General features: G+C 47.2%; 1 protein-coding gene across 1 annotated transcript in view; it reads right to left on the bottom strand.

The window, feature by feature from the left end:
• The window catches only part of Lgmn (legumain), a 37,180-nt gene extending 27,316 nt beyond the window's left edge, over positions 1-9,864 (bottom strand). The window contains exon 1 of the mRNA XM_052185214.1: positions 9,675-9,864. The gene's annotated coding sequence lies outside the window, so the exon portion shown is untranslated. The remainder of the gene's footprint in view (positions 1-9,674) is intronic.
• Positions 9,865-13,390: the final 3,526 nt, after the last annotated feature.

Raw genomic sequence — 13,390 nt, 5'->3', positions numbered from 1 at the left:
CAGCCTCAGACCGCACTTGGATGCAGAGATGTCAGCATAAGCCCCATGGGCTCCCATCCTCCTTGGCCCTAAGCCCAGCATCCTGGCACTTGGGACGAGATGTTTGGCCACTGCAAATGTCTCAAACTCAAGAACCAAATCCTCAGTCAGCACAAATTAAAGTTCCTCCTTCTTCTTCTTCTTCTTCTTCTTCTTCTTCTTCTTCTTCTTCTTCTTCTTCTTCTTCTTCCTCTTCCTCTTCTTCTTTTTCTTCTGCTTCTTCCTCCTCCTCCTCCTCCTCCTCCTCCGCGTCCTCCTCCTCCCCCCCTCCTCCTCTTCTTCCTCTCCCCACCCCGACCCTGCCTCATACTTTAATATCCGGAGTGCTGAGATTACACTACTGATCACCATACCCCACATGAATTGCTATTTCTTTTGTTTTACTGCAATGGTCATACAGGAGTAAATGCTCCCAGAACTGCTGTCAGTCACCACGGTGTGGGTCAGTATAATATGTAACAGATGAGGTTCGTGAGCTGCTGAGGTGGTTTCAATGCCAGCACCTGCTGATCTGTTAATATGCACCCAGGAGCCTCCTCCACAGTCCCGAAGGCCTGATTAGGGACCCATGAGATATATTCAGACAGAGGGCAAGCAAGAGCAGAAACAAATGTTCCCAGAGCTCTCCACAGGCCCTACCAGGAGGTGCACATGCCCACCAGCAGAGTTCACCCCGTACTCATTCAGCTGCCTGAAAGAATTCCCCAAGATCCGGCCAGCAATGTTTTTCTATAAAGGCCAAACAGAAAATATTATTGACTTAGCAGGCCAGGCCATCTCCAACATTCGACCCCACCAATGATTCATGAAAGCAGCCATAGACAATATGGAAATAAATGAATATGGCTGTTAGCATAAAACTTTATCTATTAAAAACAATCAAACAACAACAGGTAGCAAGTTTGACCTGTGGGTCAGATTACTGCCCTTGCCCTTAGGAAATAGAATGAGCTCCTGGTCCCAAGGGCAGCCTGAATAGCTGTAATAATCTCCCATTAACAACAAACTGGTTCCTGGTTTACACATCAGTCTCTGCAGAGTTTGGATAGAGTGACATTTTGAGTGACTCATCCCTTAGGTGGCATTGATATGTCATCTGTCTCCTCATATTTAGGAGAGAAAGAAAGAAAATAAAAACACGTGACTTTCAATGTGCAAAGTTTCCAGATCCACAGATTTTACCAAGCCTGGATCAAAAAACACTTCAGGGGTTGGGGAGGCAGCTCCTGGTCAATCTCTTGCCACACATGCATAAAGACCAGAGTTTGAATCAGCAGAACCCATGTCAAAGTGGGGTGTGGTAGTGCTCCCCCATAATCCCTGCACTCCTACAGTGAGGGGAGAAACAGGAAAACCTGCAGAAGCTCATGGGTAGATAGCTAGGCCTATTCAGCAGTGAGCCATAAAGACTCTGTCTTAATCAAATTGGAAGGATGGACAACCAGAAGTTGCCTCGTGACCTCCACACAGGCACCTGCATTCACATGAACATGTGTGCACACATGCATGCACATGGGGGTTGCATCTATGCTGAATGTGTCATAGCCTTTTTTTTTTCTCTTGGCACTACCTCCGGAACACAACAAGATGACAAGGAACTTAGCACCTGTAAGTTCTAGGCATTCAAGTCATCCAACTGGGAGTTAAAAGTTACAGGAGGGTCAGCCTAGGATCTATGCAAATGAGGCCATTTCCCTTAAAGGACTTGAGCATCCTATCTGGTATCCAAGGGAAACCTTGGAAGCAGTCCCAAGGATACCCAGATGACTATGGTGGAAACAATGTCTAACCTGACTATGAGGAGCAAAACAGACACAGCCAGTCCAGCCACCTCAGTTATCCACTGCCTCGATTAGCCAGCACTGCAGCAGCCACACAAACCCGGCCCTTGGCTGTGCTCACAACATCTGGTTTACCGTCCCTTCCTCTCACATACATGTCACAGTACTGCTAGGCAGGAGTAGAAGACAGATCCGCCATGATCCCTCTACTCACTCTTCCTCACGGCGGATGAGTTTACAGACAACCCATGTGAACACACATGGCTCCTTTCAGACAGGAAGGAAACCAAGACTGGGAGAAGGGGAGAAACATCAGTGACACGAATCTGGCTGAGAGGGCTTTGCCTGTCACACTACACCACCTATATCACTCCTGGGGAATCCTGGACCATGACCAGACACTGACAACAATTCCAGCTTGGGGTCCAAACACAGAGTAGATCTTCAGCCGTTTCCCCCAGGACACCTATGACCTTGTACGAGTGGGGGCTCTTCTGTGGCCCCATCATGGAGACCTTTAACCACACTCCCTGTAAATCACATGACAAACCTCATGAACTTCCCAATTGCCAAAAGTTCGTCCTAACCTTTGCCATTGCCCCCTTGACACTGTTCATCTACAGGGCTAGGCCAGAAAGTCAAGGTAAGAACTTCACTCCACATCAAGAAAAAAATGATCATCAAATGGGCTTAATTCAACCAGGGACACTGGGACAAAGGGATCATTCTAAACTATCACGAACATATAAGTAAAAGAGGCAAGGTCATGGGGCCATCTAAGTCATTCAGCCATCAAAGCCAGGTATGGCACCGCCATCACCACAGGTGTGACCTCTCATGTCCGCTACGGCTGGCTCAGGTGCAGCAAGCCAAAACCAGACCAAGAAGCTAGTCAGTGCGCACGCCTTTAGTCCCAACACTCTGGGAGGCAGAGGCAGGCAGATTTCTGAGTTTGAGGCCAGCCTGGTCTACAAAGTGAGTTCCAGGACAGCCAGGGCTACACAGAGAAATCCTCTCTCGGAAAAAAAACCAAATCCAAAAAAACCAAAAAAAAAAAAAAAAAAAAGCTAGTTAGTGAGATGACAACATCATTGAAGAACTTTCCAAACAGGCAAGACTTCATCATACTCTGTGCTCTGGAGGTTAAAGTCAAGGCATCCTATAAAGGGCTGACAACGTGTCAGAGGGACAAAGAGGTGGCATGGACTGTCCCCATGTCTTGCTGCTCTGTTGACACAGGGTCTCATGATATAGCAAAAACTGACCAGGAACTCACAATACACATGCTCCAAACCTACCAGGATTCTAGGTGTGCATAACTACTTCTGGCCCGCTAGAGCTCTTTCCTTAATCCAAGTTTCTTTTGCTGTGTTAGCTTTCTGTTTTGTTTTATTGTATTCTGTTGTATTTTTGAGACAGTCTCAGGTAGCCCAGGCTGGCTGATGAGGGTCATAAAAAGAGAGAAAGGGGTTTAGAGAGTGTGGCACAGCCCATGCCTACGCATCCCTTCCTCCTGAGGGACCACACACACACACACACACACACAGGCATGGTATTGAGTAAAGTTTATTCAGGGCAGAGGATGGGAGTTAATGGGGTAGTGGAGACAGAGAAAGGCAGAGAGAGAGAGAGAGAGAGGAGTGGAGGCCGGCCATGACCACATGGAGAGAGGGGGGAGGGGAGAGAGCCCAAGAGGGGCAGAGAGGTGAGAGTGCCAAGAGGCGAGAGTGATGAGAGAGAGAGGAGGGGCCAGCAGCCCCTTTTATAGTGAGCCAGGTCTATGGGGCGGGGCATACCTGGCTGTTGCCAGGCAATTATGGGGTGGAGCTTAGACAGAATACTAACACTGGCCTCAAACTATGTAGCTTAGCCAGCAATCCAGAGGCAGAGGCAAGACGCACATGTACCTCTGAGTTCCAGGTCTGCTTGGTCTACAGAGTGACCAAGGACAATCAAGGCTACACAGAGAAGCCCTATCTTGAATCCCCCTCCCCACTGTCCCCCTCCCTGAGTGCAAGCAAAAGAAATTCCAGAACCTCCTGCCTCCACCTCCCAAGTACTGGAGTTACAGTGTGCCACATGATTTGGGGTGCTAGGGATTAAACCAAGGGTCTCACAAGTGCTAGGCTCCATTGTCTGAGCTTCATCCAGAGCCTTCATCTGTCTCTAAAACAGGCCCCTCTGCGATACAGTGGCCACCGCTCCCTTTCTAGCAGGACTATAGTATGATGTTCTCAGTCTCATGTCTTTTGGCTTCCCTACTGAAGACTAAGGTAACTAGATCCTATCTCAAATGATACCCGCTTACACCGGAAGAGCTTATCAATTTCCTCAACCAGGAAACTAGGAGACTGGCCACGAGCCAGATCTAGAGTACAGACTGCATAACCTTTCTAGGGCCACCTCATTAAGATTCCATCAAAATGACTGTCTACCTATTTCCTGTGGATAAGAGATATGCAAATAACTCGTGTAGACATGCAAATGATTCTAACAAAGGGTGGTGGTGTCTTAGGGTTTTCCTGCTGTGAACAGACAGCAGCTTATTAGGATAACCTTTACTTGCAGCTGGCTTACAGGTTCAGTCCATTAGCAGCAAGGTGGGAGCATGGTATCGACCAGGCTGGCATGGTGCAAGAGGAGATGATAGTTCTACATCTTCATCTGAAGGCTGCTAGAACACTGGCTTCCAGACACGCCCACAGTGACACACCTGCTCCAAAAGGCTACACTTCCTAAGGCCACTCCCTGGACCAAGCATATACAAACCACACAGACTTTCCTTGGCCCCCAATCCACCCCGACCCACATTTCACACTCCAATATTTCCAGTCTACAGACATGAACATACAGTACTTTGGAGTACTCTTTGAACTAGCTGTAATACCAACAAGTTTTATCAGTAAGTTAAGCAAAACTCTTAGCACATGCTTCTTTTTAAGATGTATACAGTGATGGGGCAGTGGTGGCACACGCCTGTAATCCCAGCATTTGGGAAGCAGAGGCAGGCGGATTTCTGAGTTCCAGGCCAGCCTGGTCTACAGAGTGAGTTCCAGGACAACCAGGGCTACAGGGAAACCCTGTCTCAAAAAAAAAAAAAAAAAAAAAAAAAAAAAAAAAACCAGCCGGGCGGTAGTGGCGCATGCCTGAAATCCCAGCACTCTGGGAGGCAGAGGCAGGCAGATTTCTGAATTCGAGGCCAGCCTGGTCTACAGAATGAGTTCCAGGACACCCAGAGCTATATAGAGAAACTCTGTCTCGAAAAAACCAAATCCAAAAAAAAAAACAAAAAACAAAAAACAAAACAAAAAGATGTATACAGTGATAACTTCACCTTTAAAAAAACAGAACCTTCTACCATCACAGAAACTACACGCATCTAACATATTCCTAAACAAACAGAATCAAAGCTGTTGGTAGGAGGCCTCGGGTGTCTAAGGACACAATGTCTAGTAGAAGGTTGACGGCTTCTCAATACTTGTATTTTTGATGCCTATTTCAAATGTGATTTATTTTAAACCAAGGTTATTATTTTTTGAAACTTGATTCCATTACAGCCTGTTGTCTTTTTCTAAAAATGACTATGTTAATTCTGAAGCTAGACTTTCTTTTATTTAAAATAAAACCCTCACTGGCCTGAACTCAAAAATACCCACCTGCCTCTTTCTGAAACTAAAGGTGTGTGCCACCACACCCAGCCTTGACGATAGGCTCTTGTTGGATTTTGATTTTGTTTGATTTTACACCTGTCAACATAGCCATAGCTGCAGCTATCCTGGAACTCACAATGTAGACCAGGCTGGCCTCAAAATCAGAGATTAGCCTGCCTGCCTCCAGAGTGCTGGGATTAAAGGGATGAGTCACCAGGTTGGTACTGAAGTTACTGTATTTTTTTTTTTTTTAATCTTCAAGAAATTTAAGGCCTGTGTGGTGGTGGACACCTTTAGTCCTAGCATTCTGGAGGCAGGCAGGCCAATCTATGAGTTATAAAGACCAGCCCAGTCTATATAGGGAGTTCCAGGTCATAGTGAGACTCTATCTTTTAAAAAAAAAAAAAAAAAGAGCCAGGTGATAGTGGTTCACGCCTTTAGTCCCAGCACCTGAAAGGCAGAGGCAGGGGGATCTCTGTAAGTTTGAGGCCAGCCTGATCTACAGAGTGTGTTCCAGGACAGGCAGGGTTTACACAGGGAAACCCTGTCTTAAAAAACAAGAAGATGTAAACATAACTACTCTGTCCCGTTCACCTTCACGATTACCTAAACTATCAGCTGTTAATATCTTGTAACATTATTAGATCTTCATCCTCCATAACACCCACAAAACATTACAGATGGAATCTCCGCCTGGCAGTCCCAGTCTTAGCCACCCACGATACATTATTCCAAATTAGCATTTATTTCCAAATAATTTATTATACTCTTAAATGGATCTATAGACATCCAATAGACACTGTCTTCCTCTAAGAGTGGTAGGCTGTTTCTAAGGGTTTTTTTGGTTGGTTGGTTGGTTGGTTTTTGTGGGTTTTTTGGTTTTTTTCGAAACAGGGTTTCTCTGTGTAGCCCTGGCTGTCCTGGAACTCACTCTGTAGACCAGGCTGGCCTCGAACTCAGAAATCCACCTGCCTCTGCCTCCCAAGTGCTGTGATTAAAGGCGTGCACCACCACTGCCAGGCTGTACTAGTATAAGTAACCTCTATAAGCAATGTCAGTAACACTACAACAAACCTCTTTATACACAAATATCTACAGTAGTCCCAAGACCGGCATGGTGGGAGAGGGTGTTTGGCTTTTTGACACAGGCTCTCTCTACTTAGCCCCAAGTGTCCTGAAAAATCTATGTAGACCAAGCTGGCCTCGAACTCACAGACTCTCAGTCTCTCCAGTGCTAGGACACTGGGTCTTTTAATTCACTCTTTTGCAAATGGCTACTTTGTTCTAAGGCGGTGGCTTTCAGCTTTCCTAATGCGACGGCACTTTGATACAGTCCCCCATGTCGTGATGATCCCAGACCATAAAATTACTTCCTCACTACTTCATAACTGGAATCTTGCTATTGTTATGAGTTGTAATGTAAATATCTAATATGTAGGATATCTGATATGCAACCCCCAAAGGGACTGACACCCACAGGTTGAGAACCACTGGTCTAAGGCAAGTAGTAATGCCATTTTCTTCTATCTTTTCATCTGACAGCATTAAACTTTACATTCCCAAATCTGAAGGATACTTAAATTTCTGAGTTTTTTTTTTTTTTTTTTGGAGGGGGTTAAAAAAAATCAGTGACCCGCATCACATGTTCATTAAACCACTCTGTTTTCAACACCCTCAGAGCTCGTGACAACTTCATCATAAACTGAGATTCGAACTTTGGTCCATTAAGCAACTTCCTGCGGTTTAAAAAATAACACTGGAGAGCCACGGAGATGATCCAGGAAAGGTTAAAGGAACTAGCCTAGAAAAGTCTGATGAGCTGATTCCCAGAAGCCAAGTGAAAAAACTGAATCAGCATCTGCGATCTCAGCACATCCACCCAATGACAGAAGGAAACGGGAAAGCATTCAACTTCTTGAGAACTGGCTACCCTGGAGCCAGCTGTCTGTCCTCTCATCTCCACACATGGGCCATGGAACTCGTGCAATAGGGTGTGTATGCACACACGCTTACACAGGGGCACACACACAAATAATAAAACAATTCAGAAAAAAATCATAACGCTGGAGCCAAGCGTTTCTGGCACAATCTAAACTCCCAGCATTCTAGAGGTGGAAGGAGAATCACTGCAAATTCAAGGTCAGTCTGGGCTACAGAGCAAAAACCTACCTCATAGAAAATAGCGACAGGGCCTGATGTGGTGCACACCTTTAATCCCAGTACTCGGGAAGCAGAGACAAGCCTATCTGAGAATTGAGTCAAGCCTGGTCTATATAGTGAGTTCCAGGGAAACCAGGATTATGTAGAGACCCTGTCTCAAAAAAATAAGTATAACAATAACAATAACAGGAACAACAATGAGCATTTCTCCAAGAGTCACAGGAAAATTCCAGAAGCAGGGTTTTCACTTCAACCCTATGAGATGTGACATACGTGTTCCGTTTTGTTTTGTTTGGGTTTTCTGGGTTAACAGCATCCACGTCACATACACAATGGTGGGCCCAGAAAAGCAAGAGCCAGAATGTCCCATCACCACTGGGACTGCCACAATGCTGTCACCTCATGCTTTACTCACGTGTCCCTGGCAATGCTGGGGACAACAAGCCACCGTGCTGCCAGCCTCATAATTATGCAGAGGACACGACCCGGCACTGGTCTGTCCGTGGCTCCAGAGAGTCCTCCCAGTTACTATAAATAGAAAACGCTCTGCAGGCCGCAGCCTCACTCTTCTCCTGCACACTGTACCATCTCTGATCACACCTAGCAGCTCCACAGTGAGTGCCCTACCCCATCCAGGCTCCTGTGAAAGCACCCACCCACACACACACACACACACACACACACACAGCATAGACACGGCAACAGCACCTACTGACACACATGTCCAAGAATGCATCCCCATCAATAAACAACATCCTGGGCACGGTGCAGTCTACTTCCTTAACTGGTCTGGCATCTTCTCCTTTTTCCTACCACTGCTGTAACTCCCCTGGGGATTACTGTGGTCCCTTCTGGTCTTCAGAGTGGCCTCCTCTGACACTTTCCACCCTACAAACCCTGTAAGGTAAAGAGAAATCTACACTAAAGACAGCTCACTGGGAATTCAGGACAACATCTAAATTCCCCACACCACGAAAGGGCATTTGAGATACACGTGACGATCCTCCTGCATCAATTCACTCCACACGTGTACTCCTTTACTCCAAACGGGCTCCACAACTCCAGGGTCAAAGCACTGTCCACAAGTCCTCCTTGCTGTTCTCCTGGTAATGCACACCCCTCCTCCGACCCCCGACAGCCACTGCCCCATCTCCATCGCTCCAACTTCACCCCTCTCCCCTCCACACCAAATCCTAGTTCCTCCCCAGTGAGGATTGGGCGTTGTCTCTGGACACAAAGGACTATCTCTACCCCCAACAAAATAAATCCGTCTCAAAGATCTTAGCAAAGAACACAGGATGGTGGCCCAATCCTGTAATCCCAGCCTTAAGAAAGCTGAGGCAGGAGGGTCACTGAATTCAAAACCAACCTGGGCTACATGGTAAGTTTGAGGAGGCTGTCTCAAAGCAAACAAAAGCTTACCTTACTACAGCCCAATAAATATTTGGTTTGCTGATCCAGAGTAAAGAATATTCCACAGGGCATACAGCTACAGACCACAGGGCAAGTCTCAAATCCTGACCACTCATTTTCATCTATAAAATGGAGCACGTTGACACACGCATTCCTTCTTCCAGCCCTTAGGTGTCTACAGTACTTAGCACAAAATAATCCTAACCCTAAGGGGCCAGGGACCACAAAGGCCAGCTCTCACTTTCAAGAAGGATGTGAGCCTCCCTGACACCCACTAGCTCGTCTCAGGAATATTTAGGGTATTCCTGTCGGGGTATTTTTGTTCAGATCGGGAATCGCCCCTCGCTACGGGTTTAATGTTCCAAGTTAAAAACATCAACAACCAAGCCTGGGACTCTGCCAGGAGCTGCCTGGCTGTGAAACCTCAGTGAACCGACTCCTCCTGCCTCAGTTTCGCCCTCCAGGGCAACCCGCCGTTCCAGCAAAGCACACTCGCGACACAAACAAGTCTCCGGATGGGAGCTTTCAGAAGGGAAATATTACCCAGAAAAGGTCGAGGGATGGAAAGTCTAGCCAAAAACCGGTAAATCACCTCTCGTGGGGCGCGAGTCCTCCCGGGGTCCCCGATTACCTGCGCGGGTGATCGCCGCGGTGACTGCGGAACCGTGGGAATTCCGGGCGTCGCGCAGCCTCAAAGCAGCCACCTCTAGAGTCTGCCCGGCTGTGATTGAGCTGCGGCTACACGGATCCGGGAGCCCGGAGCCCGGGCTACCTGCGCAGCCTAATTGGTGCGGCCTCGGAGTGTGGCGTATAAGGACACCAATAAAAGCTGAGACTGAGGCCGGCGAGCCAGAAAGACAACGAATCCGAGCGTGTGTGGGCGGGGCTTCAGGGTCCTGTGGGCGGAGCTCTAAGGTCTGTGGTTCAGAGGTTGGGGCTACGACTTCTCAATGAGCTGTGCTTGAGCACGTAGATGCCTGGGGACTCTAGGGACAGTGAGTGAGAAGTCGTGCAAACTAACTGGTCTCCAGACTTGTCAGCACACTGGACTGACTGATACTGCCCCGTAGTCCACAACAAAGGACTGTTTGTATTTTGTTGGTCTGCCTTGGCCTATGATCACAACACCCACCCCACCCCCAACCTCCAGAGACAGATGGCCACCCCAACTTTGCAGACAGGACATCTGACAAAAATCAAGGAGCTTAATTTTTTTCAGGCTCCAAAAACACTTTCAGTGGCGGAAGAGAAATTTAGCAGTCGGGTTCCTGAATCCTAACATCCTAATGTCCTGTCATGCCCTAAGTTAAGTGTTGGGTGTCACAGTGAGCTGGATTGGAAATAAAATACTCTATATGCAAGAGCCCTAAGCTGGTGCTCAGTGAATTGAACTGGATGGAGATGTCGTGACAGAGTTCATGACTATACCAGCACCCAAAACAGGGCCAACTTCCGGGGCTTTTTGTTTTTTTGTTTTTTGTTTTTTGGATTTGGTTTTTTTCGAGACAGGGTTTCTCTGTATAGCCCTGGTTGTTCTGGAACTCACTCTGTAGACCAGGCTGGCCTCGAACTCAGAAATCCGCCTGCCTCTACCTCCCAGAGTGCTGGGATTACAGGCGTGTGCCACTACTGCCCGGCTTCTGGGGCTTTTACTTTGGTCTCTCTCTCTCTCTCTCTCTCTCTCTCTCTCTCTCTCTCTCTCTCTCTCTCTCTCTCTCTGTGTGTGTGTGTGTGTGTGTGTGTGTGCGTGTGTGTATACTCATGTACCTGTGAGTGCTTATACATATATATGTATGCATATGAATGTAGAGGCCCAGGGCTGGAGAGATGGCTCAGCAGTTAAGAACACTGATTGTTCTTTCAAAGGTCCTGAGTTCAAACCTCAGCAATCACATGGTGGTTCACAACTCATCTGTAACTCATCTGTAACTCATCTGACGCCCTCTTCTGGTGTGTCTGAAGACAGCTACAGTGTACTTACATATAATAATAAATAAATCTTCGGGCCTGAGCGAGAGGGGCTGGAGCAAGCTGGGGTCCTGAGTTCAATTCCCAGCAACCACAGCCATCTGTACAGTAACCTCAGGAGCCATCCCCCTTGGTCTTGTCTCTGTGTGCTTTGGTTTGTTTGTTTGTTTGTTTTTTAACAGGGTCTCTATGTAGCCCTGGCTATCCTGAAACACAATATATAGACCAGCCAGCCCTTAAACTCAGAGAGATTCTCGTGCCTCTCCCTCTGTAGTACTGGGATTAAAGACAAGCTTCAATGCGCCCAGATCCACCATGTTTTGTAAAACAGGGTATTTCATTTGGCCTGGGGCTTACTAATCAAGCCAGACTGCTGGCCAGTGAATCCAGGAGACCAGCTGTGTCTTTCTCCCTAATGGTCACACTAGTTTGTCACACTTTGAGCTATTTTCCCCCATCCCTGAATCATTCCCCCTCCCCCGAACCAAGTCTTAGGCCTGGCAACCCACAGCAGGCCCGCTCCCTATCTCGGTTAATAAGATCACAGCCACATCTGCCAGCTTAGTATTATCTCTGGCCATTTTTGCAGACAAGGAGAGTTGATTAGTTGTGAGAGACTGTAAGGGCAGCAAAATGAAGATAACAACGGATACTTGGAAGGAAACATTTGCCATATGTTTACCTAAACATACAGCCTCATGACCTAAGGTCACAGCTTGAGGTGACCTTGGGCTTCAAGTCAAGACCCTATGACGAAACATGCCTTTAGGTCTTCCACCATGAGTATTTGAAGCACATTCATCGACTTACTGAACGTATTTACCAGGCCCCTTTAAGTGGCACATGTAGCCAGGTATTGAGATAAATACTATTTTACTTCTTCCCCTTGGGCGTTCACTGTCCAGTCGAAGATAAAGAAGTGTATCCTTAACCACTCCCTATTTCACCCAGAATAAATGGTGAGCTTTGACAGTTAGGCCTTAATAATGAAAGGGAAATTGTGGCCTGTGGCTTGATATGTTCAGACGAAGGGTCTGGGACAGCCCCTTGGCCCTCCCTCAGCAATAGTTGAGTTGAGTAGACCAGAAGAGAACACACTATAAGTGGATACCCAATAGGAGAAGCAGCTGGGGGTTGCCAGGGTGATGACCAAGGAGCCCAGGAGACCTGCAAGGTGATATCAGAGAGATCTGACCCCAGGCCTGGGAACACAGAGGAGTTTGGCTTTCAAGTTATCTGGATTCAGATTTCAACCCCACACCCTCTACAAGCTTCAAGTCCTGAACTAGCTCTTCTTCTCAGGTTTCCTCACACTTGACAGCAGCTAAGTGTCCCATAAATATAAGGTTCAGTGATCCCTTGGGCAGTGGGTGTAACACTCTTTTTTTTTTTTTCCGTTTCTTCTTTTCTGAGACAGCGTCTCCCTGTGTAGACCTGGATGTTCTGGAACTTTCTCTGTAGACTAGACTGGCCTTGAACTCAGAGATTCCGCATCCTCTACCTCCAGAGTGCTGGGTGGAATTAAAGGAGTGCATCACCTCTGCCCACCCCATAACTTAAAAATTCTAATGAGAAAAACAATACACCTGTAAATCCCAATGCCTGTGAGACTGAGGCAGGGGGATTGCCTTGAGTTCAAGGCCAGCCTGGGCTACATAATGAAACCCTGTCTCAAAAAATAAAGAAATAAGGGAAGGAAAGGAAAAAAGGAAAAGGAGGGAGGGATGGAAGGAAGGAGGGAGAGAGGGAAGAGGAATGGGAGACCTTGGCAACTGTCTTCACTCTAGTGTCTGCTCATGATATGGCAGCCATGATACGTGTTGAGCCAATGGAAAACACGACTGGCTCAAGCACGTACCAACACAGTCCCCAGAAGCAGGCTGGCACCAGGCTCCCTGCAGAACATAGGGTCCATCCCAGTAGAACTCCTGCCAGAAAAGTCCTGCTATGGCTCCAGCTACCTTCTCAGGGTTAGAGGTTAGTGAGGTCAAATGTGAAGATGTGATGTCAGAGTGTGGCAGCCTCGTGACTCACCAGAAGAACCAGCACAGAGGGCCGTTCAGAATAAGTTTTTTTATTGAGTAAGAGATTGAGATTATACAGAACCAGAAGCGAGCAGATCTCTAAAGAGTTCAAGGCCAGCCTACTACTACACAGCGAATTCCACAACAGTCCAGAGTACATAAAAAGACCCTGTCTCAAAAAACAAACAACAAGGGGGCTGGAGAGATGGTTCAGTGGTTAAGAGCACTGTGTTCTTCCAGAGGTCCTGAGTTCCCAGCAACCACATGGTGGCTCACAACCATCTGTAATAAGATCTGCTGCCCTCTTCTGGAGTGTCTGAAGACAGCTACAGTTTACTCACATAAATAAATAAAT

Source organism: Apodemus sylvaticus, chromosome 6 (genome assembly GCF_947179515.1).
Source record: "Apodemus sylvaticus chromosome 6, mApoSyl1.1, whole genome shotgun sequence".
In the NCBI taxonomy this organism is placed as follows: domain Eukaryota; kingdom Metazoa; phylum Chordata; class Mammalia; order Rodentia; family Muridae; genus Apodemus; species Apodemus sylvaticus.
Note: the sequence above shows the minus strand (reverse complement) of the source record. Positions and strands in the feature narration are given on the sequence as shown.